Here is a 13569-nt window from a genome sequence, read left to right as displayed (position 1 = left end):
TGAATATCCCTTTGTCAAATTGACTCGACCCAGCATAAGAAGTTTTCAAAGGGAAGGTAAGTAGTGATTTCTACACCCAATGGAGGAGCTTTTCACTCCTTGTAGTCTAATACTATTGAAACAGATTTCTAGGGAGTATAGATCAGTGGTGAAAGCAGGGAGTAGGAACTGGGGGATGGCCTTGGTTCCCTTTCCAGTTTTACCATTGATTTGTTGTATAATGTTGGGCACTTAATCTTGCACCTCATATGTTTACCTTTCAAAAGGGGAACAGTGAGGGGGTATCTTGTAAGGATTTGTGAAGATTGATTGATTGATTCTCCCAGCAAGGATGCTGTTGGGAGTGTCATGCAGTGTTAGCACTGTTAAGTGTGCAAAGAAGGTTCTCAAGATAAACTCATAGATTTCAATAGGAATACATGGATTTACAAACCTTCTGACCTGTTGCAAGCTGAGTTGTTTTTTTTTTGTGAAAACTAAGAGATGGCATTTTTAGAGGGGTGTCTTGGGTCTTAAAAGGAGTGTCTTAAGTTTGATGAGGGGTGCTACTGGTACGTAGCACTCTGAAATTAACAAATAAAGGGGTCTGTAGAAGTGCATATGTTCTATCAAGTGCATGAGATTGTAGCAGTACTTGGCTGAAGGTATGAAAGAAGGGTTGCGAGTGAATCTGCTTGTGTTTCTTGGTTTTAGAGAAAAGGTACGGTGACTAAATATGATGACAATATCTATCTAAACAAACTAGGAAAAATGAAGTAGGAAACCCACTTACCTGGCATGAACTGAATCACCTGTGGAGCTTGTGAAAAGACCCCTTCCACTCTATTCATTGTATACAGTTACTTTTTATGTGATAGGACTGCCTTCTCTGCATCATGAAGCATAGACTTGTACTAGCTGCATGATACTGAATGTGATGTGTTAGTGTTTTTACTTCATTTGCCACATCCCTTGTTTCTTTCTAAAAAGACATATTGCAAAACTACCCTTTGTTGGAGAGTTAGACAGGAAGCTATGTCTGTAATGTATACGTGGTTGTGGAGTCATAGCTTTTGTCCTGAGAAATGTATTGGTCGCTGCAGTAGAGAGAACTACACATGTGAATGTAACCACTTAATTTCCTTCCTTTTTTTCCAGCTGTATTAATCGTGTTAGTGTTCCTTGCCTTACAGAATATGCTCTCTTCAGTGAAAACAGAGATTCCAAAATGTGTGAATCAGGTTGGTTTAAGTTTAATGCATTCTAGTTTGCTTACTACTGAATCTCGTTTGTTACTGCGGTAGTGTCAGGCCTTGAGAACAAAATGTTGTTGCTGGCTGGACTTTGGCTGCTGTGTGAAGAATGCCAAGAGGTTGGCTGTTCCAAGTGGATACTGTTGATGATGTTAGTGGAATTACTCTTTGTATCGTTTCTTACAAAATACGGAAAGAAATGGGCCTCTCTGCAAGCTTGGGGGGAGGGGGCGTGGCTCTTATGAGAGGATGCCTATTTCCAGAGCTGTGTTTAAGATTCCCCTGTGAACAAAATCGAAACTCAAAAAAACCCACCCAGTTTCTCAAGCTGAGCTTGGTTTCTGCTTAACCGCAAACATTGCACAGGCTGCAGGAAGAAGATTCTAGAAATCTGATTAAAGCTGAGAGTGCTGGCAAAATCTTAAGAATGCATATATCAAGGTGTTGATATATTTAATATACTTATATACTTGATATATTTAGGTGTTGATATACACCTAAGTTAAGGTGTTGGCTATATTTAAACTAGTATTCAAAATGTGTGAGCAAGAAAATGTTAAGAATCAAACATCAATGCTCTTTTTTTTTTTAAGTTTCTGTTTTTAGTGGACAATGATTTTGAACTGAAGGCATGGGTTTGATACCACATTGGTTGTCATTTGGCTTCATGCCTCAGGGTTACAGAATATCACACTTAATTGCATTTGCTATTGTATGCTGTGCTTTGTGCTGTCACTCTCATTTCTTCATGGAGTTTGATGCTGTAAGAGAATTGATTTGCATGTTACTTTTAAAGTGTATTTTCTTGGTCAAAGAACAATTTTGCTCTACAGTAGAATTGTTCTATAAATATCTGATGGTTCTAACACAGGTAGGAGTGGTTCTATACAGTAGGTTCTGGAGTCTGGGGTAGATGAGGTATTGTTAGGAATAGCCAAGCATATAGAAACAGCTTGGGCTGGAATTTGCTTCCTTTTTTAACAAAGTAATATCCTATTCCCGGAAAAGCAAAATGTTGCCCCTTCTGGGGGAGCATGAAACCTGCTCACACTGATGGGTTTTTTTTTTCACTCTCAGGCAGATTGTGTTGCTACTTGGTGAAATGAGATGGTAGTTAAATCCATATTTTCTTCCACAAAGAAAATGAATTTGCAGATGTCTGCATCTTCTCTTTCTTTCTTGTCTTATCTTCTGTATTAGGAATATAGCAATAACTAACTAACGAATAGCAGCTTGAGGTAGCAAATAACTTCTTTTGTTTGAACCTTTAAAGGGCATTCTTGTTGTTTCTTAAAATGCATAATGCCAAATTTAAAAAATGGAGGGAGCTGTTACTATGTTGTGCCTTTATATAAATAGTCTTTCTTAGAGATTTATGTTTGCCCAAATTTATCCCCTTGTGGCCTCATAAGTCTATCCTACCTGAGCCCAAGTAGATTTCACCATCAGCTGTGTTATAAAGTCCTATAAATGTTTAAGCTTTGATTCATGTTGCTGGTGATATGGAATCTTTCTTGCCACACTTCAGTGTTTCTCAGATGATTACAGCCAGGTTATTTGTAATTGCTGTGGAAGTGAAAAAAGCTGTATGCCTAAAAGTTGCTAAAAGTAAATTGGATTTTTATTATTCAAACCATCAGGCCAACTCTGTGTAGCTGTAACTTTTAATATCATAGAATTTCACATATTTTCTGTTGTTTTGGCATGTTCTTGTAACGAGTGTATTTAAAACAAGAAATCTGTTTTAAGCATTGGTGCGAGTTGTGATAAATGTTTTCTTTTTATTTCCTTTTTTTACAAAGAAAAACAAGAAGAGCCACATGATGCACACACAGGTATGCTGTGAGAACTTACATTTCTTAGAAAATAATTCATGTGTAAGAATTTTAGAACAATATTAACAGATAGGGAAGGCCCAAAAAGTACAACTCCCCTCCTCTCTCCCCACCCTTCAAAACATAAATATCTCAGGACTTAATTCGCATACATCTTCATGTAGATAATTTTAATTATATAAGCACATTTTAACTGTATAAATATGCTCACAAAGAGAGGCTGCATGAATATACCTAATAGTGGTGTTTTATTTTGGGGGTTTTTTGGCTACCAGTTCAAATATGAAAACAAGTCCCCGGTGCACAGTAGTATCTTCATGAAACTTGATTAAAAAATCAGTACAAAACACTTGCTTTTATTAATTGAAATACTCCCCAGCGCTACTAGATTTCCCCAGTGAAAGTCAAACACAGTTGCCTTGTTTCAGGAGAGTCAAGAAGTGAAACTGACTGTTATAGTTTCTCCGAACATGGTGAGTATAGCACAGAATAGGCCACATAAATTCAGTTTAAAAAAACATGAATACATGAGCAGTTTATTTTAACTTCCTCCTAGACTATTCAGTTTTTAAAAGTGCTTTTCTCATGGCATTTTTCTGGAAGGTATCATAGGCCAAATGCACAACCTAATGTTTTAAAGTGGGTAGATGAAATACAAAAGGCTGATCAGTCACTTTTTATTAAAGTTTTGATAGGACTAACTGATACAGTGGCTGTTAATTCTAGATGTTTAAATTGATGGGGCTGTAAACTAATAACTAATTATTAGTCATTTTCTTACAGATAATTGGGAAATAGTCATCCAGCTTCTTTTTAAACTCACAAGATTTTTAAAGTTAACTAATATAGCTTATAGTTTAATACAAATGGGGGTTGGGAGTGAATAAGCTGGCAGATGAGAAGGAACTCAGATGTTCATTTAAGTTCTACAATGGAAAGAAGTAATGCAAAAGAACTCTTCTAGATGGCAACGGCTGCAAAATTGACTGAAATTCTTTGAAAGGATGGTGAGAAGGCTGGTAGATAAGCTCTGCCATTCTGTTCTATTTGACACTTCCCTCTTCTGTTTGAGGTTACTGAGCATGGTATAAAATGTGCCTGCTCACCCCGTGACTTCCTCTTGTAACTTGCTCTGTATTTATCATGCTAGCCCCCTCACTGCACATTAGGAATATCTCTACCTCAGTCTGCTCCACGTAGTGGTACGTGGCTCTTTCAGACCACTTCTTTTGGCTTGCTCCTCTAGATTGACATTCCAGCATTGAACTTGGCTGCACCCTTACTGCTGAACTTTGCTGCTTCTGGCAGTTAACTAAGGAGAAATGCAATATTCAAATAGTCACATATCTTGCCCAAAGACAAATACTCTAGTGAATCTTTATCTACAAGCTTTTTACTTTTGTAACCCTTGTCCCCTTGTGTCCCATGGTTAGTTTAGGCCATAACGATCTTGGGTCAGGAACCCATATTATTAATTCTGTAATGACAAGCGCACTGATAGCTGTGTAAATAAAATAATGAGCTCTGTGACAGACATTTCTTCGTCTTTACATAACGCATTGTTTTCACAGAAGATTCGCTGGAGGGAGTTGCAGAGGAGGAAGCAGAAGACGACGTTGACATTGATGGCTATAATGCTGAGTGTCCAAAGACTAACACACATTCACTGTTGAAAGGTAATAACAATATATTTTTCTGGTGCCTTTTCTTCCATACAAGACTCATTTCTAGTGGTTGATAGTTAATTATATTTTTTTAAACTTTGGGCTAGGGCATGATAAATATACAATCATATTAAAATAGGTCAAGGACCTTAGGAGATCTAGTCCATTGTGGGGCAACCTTCTTGGGCAAATGTATTAAACATTAAGCCCCACACCCTCCTCAAGTGCCACTTCGATCCCCTTCCTCTATCCAATCTGCTGCTGTGCTACTTGCCCCCTCTGACTTGCCACATGCCGTACAGAGGCTGCCTGTGTCACTTGTGGAGTGTGCGTTGCAGGTTGGCAAACCCTGGCTTAGTCCAACTTCTTGCTCAAGACAAGTTTATCCAGTTTAAACCATCACAGACACGTGTCTAATCGGCACTTAAAAACATAGTGACAGAGATTTAACATCTTCCCTAAGCGATCTCTTCAAGTGCTTAACCATCCTCACAGTCAGAAAGTTTTTCATAATATCCAATTTAAATTCCCTTGTCTCAGTTTAAACCTGTTACTTCTTGTTCCATCCTCTGTACACACAGAAAATAATTTATTGCAATCCTTTGTATTCTTTGTATTTGAAGGCCTGTTATTACATTTCCCCTTTCTCATCTCTAGACTAATCCAATATTATTAGATGGTTGACTCGTCCAAAGTGTCTGCAACTCTATCCAGTTTGGTATTATCTGCATATTTGCTAAGTGTACTATCAGTTCCATCCTCCAAATTATTAACCGGAGTACTGGTCCAGTACTGGACCTAGTGCACACCCCTGAGAACCTCACTGTTGCTTCCTCCCAGTTTGGCGTTGAGCTGTTGATGACTGTTCTTTGAACACAATTGTCCAACTAGTTATGGTAGTTTCCTCTAGGCCAGGGGTCCAAAACCATCTGTAGTGGGCCAAAGTAATGCAGCTCAGGCTGAAGGCCGCCATTTGTGACCCAGTCGTCACCATTGGTGTTCTCATCTCATCTTTTTGAGGTTCATGGTTCAACCCCCTCCCCCTCCACTGTGACAAATATGTTATTTCAGGCAGTAAGCCTGCTCTAACCCCCTCCCCCTCCACTGTGGCCAAATTGCTGCCAACAGCCCACCAAACCAGGATGGAAATGGCCTACATGCCATTAGCTGCCAGCTCCTGTTCTGGACCATGTTTCTTTAGTTTGCTTAAGAGAATGTTGTGGAAGAGTGAAAGCCTTGCTAAAATGAAGAACTATTGCATCCAGTGATACCCTACCCTCCATTCACAAAACCTATTGCCTTGTAAAATAACTTTTATTTATTTATTTATTTATTTATTTATTGACCCTTAAAAAAAGGGTGGGTGTTCCCTCCACAGGGAACTGGCACCAGGCCTGGAGGTACTGCAATACCAGGCTGGTACCAGGAGGGCCAGAGCCAGCTGTGACCCCCCCCACCCCCCTTCCCTTTGGTCCCCGATTACATTTGATCTTAGCCAAAAGCCTGAGATGCTGATGGGAACCTTCTTTTATAAGGTTATTAAAAACAAACCTAGCACCCTACAGTTGTGAAGCTACATATATTGAGCAACCTTGTTTTACCAAGACTTCATAGAAACAACTATATATCAAAAACATAGAACTATTAAAACCGTAAACAACAGGCATCAACTTCCCACAAAAAACAAACACAGACATTTTTTTTTTCTTCATACAGAACCCCATGAAAAACTGTTACCTGAAACACACTCTGCCCCTCCCATCAGTCCTTTCTGTTGGTTTAGTGAAACAAGTGTGTCCAGTCCTTTTTCCTCCACTGCTTCTCTGCTGCTTCCTCTCCAATCTCTTCTTTGTCCTGAGTGATGTAATATTTAAATTCATGCAGCCTCAGTTTCGGGCACTCTTTCAGTGAAAGCCAACTCTTTAAACACCCAGAGGTTTCTTACTTTTTATAAACTAGTTAACACGTTAATAGCATTTCCTCCGGTCCCTTTGGTATGAGTCCATATGGTACCACCTCATGCGCTAATGACAGGTTATTTTGGTGACAGTCAGAAAGCAGTGAACCCTTTTCTACATCCCCTCTTCATATGTACACTTCCAAAACAAACTCCCACGTCCCACTGTTTCTTCTTCCCCACATCTCTCCCTTGGGCACCTTTAATGAGCTTGTCAAGCCCTATCTGTGTTGCGCTTCTCTCACTGTCAAGATATTATAACCATCCATGTTAGGTTAGGTCAGCATGTTCACCTTTTTCTTTGTTTACACAGCACAGCTCCCCACACCTTTTTCACTTGTCCTTTTTTGAAGTTTCCCACCGGCATCATCCTGTCTGTCTCCCTTACCACTTTTACCAATTTCTTATGATCCTTCAGGACCTCCAGCCTTACCTTCCCTATTTTATACCTCTGCATGAATCCTTCCATTCAGATACAATGAAATGGTGGTTGCTATGCCCATAGACTCTTCAAAGAGGTCTGATATAATCCCCATTTCCTCAAAATTTCAGGTGCGTGGGCTTGGGTGATGCATGCTGCTTTCCCGTCTCCCACCATTATTGCCTTGCATATTGCACTTGCTCTCATGCTTTGTACAGTTTAGCTCTAGCCAGTTTTTTTTTCTCTTTTGGCATTCCAGAAGAACAGACACATTTCCCTCTGCCACCTCATCAGCGGGAATACAATTCCCAGATATAGAATAATCAGCAGTAGCATAGCCTTAAACACTGCTTCTTTTCTGGCAAAGGACAGTTCCTTCCAGACTATAACCCAAGTATTTACCATAGCCTTGCGATCACCTTTTCCCATGCTGTTACCTTTTCCTTCGGCATCTGTTGCGATCCCTAGCACTCTGATTTTTCTCTCTTATTTGAAGGCCCAACTTCTCCCAAGTCCCTCTAGTTCCCCTCTGTTATGGGCAAAGGGGCTACCTGGCTCCCCAATTTATTTTTATTTTTTACTGTTCTAGCATTAGGAGAGGGATATTTTTCAAGGCAAACCTCCAATAATTAGATTCTATATCTGGAAAATTATAATAAATTTATAAATTTTCCATATATAGAATGTTATTATTGGGGGACTGTTTTATACTTAGAGTTGTCTTGTATTCAGACAAATGTTATTTCAGGCAGTAAACCTGCCTTTAAGCCCCTTGTCAGTTTTATGGTTTTACAATCATATTCTCTTCTGGCCCAAAAGTTGAAAATTATAAGCCTAAATTTATACATAGGCCTCCATCTTGTAAAACTTTAAAATGCTTAACATTTCCTGCAAATATGCCTATGAGTAGGGGCCTGGCTTCATTTTTTAGATTCATTGAACAGTTGCAGTTTCCATTCCCTTCAAAAAGGCAGTTTGACTGGATACCAAGTGCTATGAAGTAATAGTAACATTTCTTCCATCACTTGATCAGTTATTAAGGGATTTGACCATCCTAGATAGATACACTGGGGACTGGATGATTTAGGAGGTCTAGTAAAGGACTGTGGGGCTGTTTACTGGTTTGAATCCAGTCTGAGTCAGTAATGATCCAAATGAGCTTGCTGTATAACTAAGGGAGAGGCCATGGCAGGTGGGAGGTATACCAACCTGATATAACCTAGAGCTGAGCTGGTGAGTTAGGAGAAGTGTATGAAAATTTGAGCCGGGCTGGCTTTACTTCAGGGTTAGGGACGTACATAAAAAAGAAATGCTGCCTGTACAATGAGTATGCTGAAGACTACCCATGTTCAAATGCGTGATAGAGAGAATTAGGTGAAAATCTGTCCTGCTGTTTTGCTGACCTTGTTGCTAAAGAAATTATTTTGATTTTTTTTTTTTTAAATTACTGATTCTGATGATACTTTTTGTGAGGACTAAATAACTAATAACTTTTGTCCTCCATTTAGAACCCCAATGACAGAGTATTTCTACCATTGGGAAATCTTGATGCTGAGAAGGTCATGGCTTAATGGTTTCTATACCAGATGCTTTTCTCTTTATAGCAAGAGTGCCTGTTACTGGAGGATAGTGGCAGGCCTTACAAATGTAACACCTTCACAGCTGGTGTTTTGGATCTGACAGCTTATATAGCTTATTCTTCTTACCTTAGAGAGTCTGATCCAATATTATAGCTCTCTAATTCTCTTCTTTGTATGGTCTGTTTCAGAAAGCAACACCATAGCTGAGGAACACTGGAAAAGCCAACCACAGATATCACAAAGTAAGTTAATAAGCAAGTATCTTATGTTTACTCATGTGTAAGAGAAGAGTGTTGCTTTTCTTTTCTATTGGCTTGTGTTTGTGTGTGGTGTGTATACGTGTTCATGCATATGATTTAGTCTCCTCTGCTTCCTAGTACAAAAGCTGGGAAGGCAGGAAAGGACCTGGAGGCCAGGTACTAATGGTAGAACGGGTCTCCACAATCTTTGCAGCAATTGCCTATTCTAATGGGTACCTACTTAACTCTGGAGTTTTGAGTGTTGCAGAAACTGGCATTTCTGTAGCAGCATCTCCACTCCTTTTGGCTCATCTTTCTTTTTATAAATGGCTTAGGGGTTGACTAGCTGACCCAGAATAAGGAAGTATTAAGGCCATGGGGAGCTTATGTCAATGCCAGTGGCTCAGATCAAGACTGACATACCAGAAACTGCATTACATGTTTTAGTGTACTTCCTTCCCAGGTCCTTAAGATGGCAATGGCATTTTTTTTGGGTGAAGTAAATTCTTGCTTGCCTATTTGACTACAGCTCCATATGCTGTGGTCTTTCTTCCCTATGCTGAGTCCTTGAAGCTCTGGGTTAGAGGTGAAATTTCTTTTAAACATCTGAAGCTGCCTAACAACTGTCATAGCTTCTCCCTTTAGTGCAGGCCTTAAAATGGAAGCAAGTTCTGGAAACATTCAGTTTAGGATATCAGAATCTAAAAATACAAATTAAACAAAGCCTACTTTGAAACTTGCCTATAGTAGATTTTTACAGGCTTGTAGAACTGAGTGGTGAGAGCCTAAAAATGAAGTACGGAGGAGAATTCTCGTTCTCTTGGCGGCATCTCTCTGTCACTGTATGTGGAGAGGAACGTATATATTCAGGGATGGTAATATGCAAATCATTGGATAAGCAGCTTTGAGAGAATACTTCCCAAAGATTTTGCAAAAAGTGCAGCTTTAAAGTTAGGAAATGTGCATTAACTGTCAGAACCCAGCAGCTTATTTAGACTATAGCATAGATGCAGAGGATGTATCCCTAGGGGTGCACTGATAAAGAATTTTTTGAGCCGATACCGATGTCTGATTATTAACGAGCCATATTGGCTAATATCCATCCGATTGCCAATATGCAGCCCGCAGCTTGGAGAACAGTTTCTGGCTGGTAAGTTCCTTGTGGGGGGAAGGAAGGGGCATGGGTGGGGGCTGATCCAAACCCCCACAGTGAGGGAGCAGGGGGGCTGGGGCAAGGGCAGGCGTTGCACAGGTGGGCGAGATGTGGGATGGAGCTGTGAGCAGCTTGTCTGGGGGTGGGGCTGGGGGAAGCATGGGAGGAGCATGTGCCCCCCAGATCTATGCGTGCAGTGAGGGCAGGCTGCTGTTGCAGGCAAAGGCTGGTTGCAGGCTCTTCCCAGTGCAGGGGTTGGGTTGGGTTGGGACAGGTGGCGCTAGTGCTGGGAGGGAGGCTCCGGGGAGCTCCGGTGAATTTTGGGGTGGCTGCAAAATTCCTGTAGCCCCCCTCCTAGCGCTGCTGTTGCCACCTACCCTGAGCGCAGCCCCGGCTCAACCCCTGTGCTAGGAAGAGCCCAGCATTGCCCCCAGCCCACAGCGGCAGCCTTCCCTCACCCTGCATGCAGATCCGGGGGGCAGATGCCCCCACATGCCTTCCCTGGGGGTGTGCCAAGTGGTGGGAGATGCCCCCCTGCATCCCACGGATGAGCTACTTGTGGCTCTGTCCTGCACCCCATCCTGTCCTGCCCCAGTTGGGCAGTGCCTGCCCCTGTCCCACTTCCTCCTTCACCGTGAGGGCCTCGATCTGCTCCCCCATGCCCTTTTCCCCTATCAGACTTGCCAGCTGGACGCTGTATGCATGCTGCGACTGCTTGCATGTACGTGGCATTTATCGGCAACGTTATTGGCCACATCAGCTAAAAAAAGCTAATTGCCAATAATGTAAATATTCCTTTTATTGGTGCTGATATGATATGGACCAATGTATCGTTGCACCTCTATAAATCCTTTCAAGAAAGTATGGTGCCACCTGAGAATAGAACTGTATTCCATAATGTTTCAGAACTTGAGATTTTTCTTGACCTCTTAAATAGAAAATTATTCTAGGTTCATATACAGTAAGAAACCCAGTATCTTTACTGTTTTTGGAGTAATAAATGGCTTGGATCACAGCACAAAATTTTAAGGAAGTAAAAATGAAATTGAATGGTTGTGTCACTTCATTATGTTTTAATTCTGAGCTTCCTTTGCTATTATCATGCAGTAAGTTCATGGAAATACATTAGTTCAATAGATAAAGAGCCAGGAAAGAAAGTTATAGCTGTTTATTTCAACAGCATAGAAATACAATGCTCTTATTAACTACAAGCATAATTCTTATCTAAATGAGCTATTGCCCTGGTATTACTGTAGAGCAGGGGTAGGCAGTGTTTTTTTGGGCGGAGTGCCAAAAAAACACCACAGTGCCTACCTTGGAAGGTGCTAGAGTGCCGACATGCCACAAAAGCAAAATGAGGGCAGGGGGTACAAGGCAGGATGCCCTGCTTGTGCCCTGTGCCCCCCAACCCAGGCTCTGTGGCTATCAGCAGCTACCTTAACTCTGGGTAGCTGCTGGAGCTTGGGCTGCTGCCAGCAGGGCTTGCAGCGTCCCAGCTTCCTGCTGGGAGCAGCCCGGGCTCACGGCTGGCAGCAGCTACCCAGAGCTGGGGCTGGCTGCAGCCGGGAGGCTGCAAACAGCTGTATCAGGCTCCGGAGCCCCGGCATCTGTTCTGTACTGACATGTGCACATGCGCCTCATAGCGGGCAGTGGGGCCTGGGGCAGCGCAACCTGGGTCTCTCCCCTGCTCCCAGCACAGAGCTGGTGACTGGGCTCCGGAGCCCAGCGCAGCTGTTTGTAGCTAGCCTGGGCTCTGGGCAGCTGCAGCAAGCAAGCAGTGGGCAGGCTGCAAACAGCTGCACTGGGCTTCACAGCTCCGGCATCGGCTCCATGCTGGTGGTAACTGCACGCTCATTCCCAAATAGAAATGTGCTCTGAAATCATTAAAATATAATTTGCTTATAGTAAATAATTTACTTACAAGCTTCAATGGATTTGGAGTGGCTGCTAGCCTATTAATATGCCCTGAACCAAATCCAAAGGTCTGTACCTGGAACTGGAAAACCAGCTAAACGATTTATTTTCTTTAAATGGGTTGTTAAATTGTATTAAGATGTATTATAAGTCTGGATTGATCCTCTAGGCAAATTTGCCCTTGGGCTTCTCCCCTACCTCCTCTCACTTTGAGAGTCAGGGCCCTCAATCCAATGCTAACAAAGGAATAAAGGCAGGGAATGGAAAATGAGACTTCAGGAGAAAAACTACTTCTCTGTCTGCCCCAAATGCTAGGCTGTCCTTTGTTAGCAATTTGAAGACTAATTTATAGACATAATGTTCCAACATTGGTCAGTATTTGTTAATGTTATCTCTGCTTACTGCAGTACCAGCTCCTGTGATTTTAGTGTTTGTGCTGAATTTCTAATAATGTAAGCATCCATCAATGAAAACAATACGATAGCTTCGTGCTACATGCCTGTATATATGCAACTGAGCCTTTCTCGTCAAACCTGTCCTCAGCCTTAATTCTTTACTTCTTTCTCCTGGTTTTCTGAGCTGCACTCTCATTATCCATTCATCTTTCTTGCTCAGACTCTACATACATACTTACCTTTTACACTATCAACTGCTTCTGCCTATCTGTAGTTGTAACAGATTTTTTGTCCTTTGCTGCGATTACAAGCAACTTTGACTCTTGAGGATCCATTTACATATGTGCTTTTACAAGGATTATGTAAGATGTGTGTAAGCATGTAGTGATGGTATGCACGAACTATTCAGACCAGTAACTGCACTGTGTGCACCTTCATGGCTTTCTGCTGGGAAAATGGAAGGCATTTATGCTGTCATTTCCTGCAATAGTATTTTTGGCATGTTGTTAGAAATTATATGAGTGTAAGATACAATATTTTTCTATGAACAGTTACATTTTTGCATTATAAACTACTATCTATGTGATGGTGTTAGAAGGCAGGCAGCTAGCTAGAACTAGTTAAGGAGGGGATGAGACTACCTTAAAACATTGATTTCCTTTTTCTTTTTGACTCTAACCATTGTAATATATGTATCTTCTTTTACAATGTTCCAGGTCTGCAGAGTTCTTTTATACAGACACAACCAAGCTTTGATCAAAAGACAACTATTAGGTCCAGGAAGTCAAGTATGTGGATACATTTCTGCCTCTTTGTTTACCTATATACAAAATGTATGCTGTCTTTTTCTGGTTGAACAAAATTCTGGGCTCCTGAACATCTTGGGGCATATTTTCATTACTCATGCTTTTATGAAAAACTGCTAAGACAGCAAAGGATTCGTGATTTACACTGTGAAGAAAATGGATAAGAAAGAATTCAAACATGGTTGGGCATTTGAATAGGATGTTCCCTGACCTGAAAGAGTGCATCTAGATGAGTGTAGATGTTTGGTTCCCTGGGGACACCCATGACATGGATGCTTTGGTGCACAACAAGTTACCCTGGGGGTGGTAGGGGAGGCTGGGGCCAGCATTGGGCTGGCCCCAGCAGCCTTACCTGGGGGCCTCCTGGGGGTGC

General features: G+C 41.5%; 1 protein-coding gene across 1 annotated transcript in view; it reads left to right on the top strand.

The window, feature by feature from the left end:
* TOR1AIP1 (torsin 1A interacting protein 1) overlaps positions 1 to 13569 on the top strand; it is a 16546-nt gene continuing 2977 nt past the window's right edge. The window contains exons 1-6 of the mRNA XM_025192434.1: positions 1 to 56; positions 3035 to 3067; positions 3496 to 3540; positions 4639 to 4743; positions 8878 to 8931; positions 13107 to 13178. The gene's annotated coding sequence lies outside the window, so the exon portion shown is untranslated. The remainder of the gene's footprint in view (positions 57 to 3034; positions 3068 to 3495; positions 3541 to 4638; positions 4744 to 8877; positions 8932 to 13106; positions 13179 to 13569) is intronic.

Source organism: Alligator sinensis, unplaced genomic scaffold (assembly GCF_000455745.1).
Source record: "Alligator sinensis unplaced genomic scaffold, ASM45574v1 scaffold293_2, whole genome shotgun sequence".
NCBI lineage: Eukaryota > Metazoa > Chordata > Crocodylia > Alligatoridae > Alligator > Alligator sinensis.
Note: the sequence above shows the minus strand (reverse complement) of the source record. Positions and strands in the feature narration are given on the sequence as shown.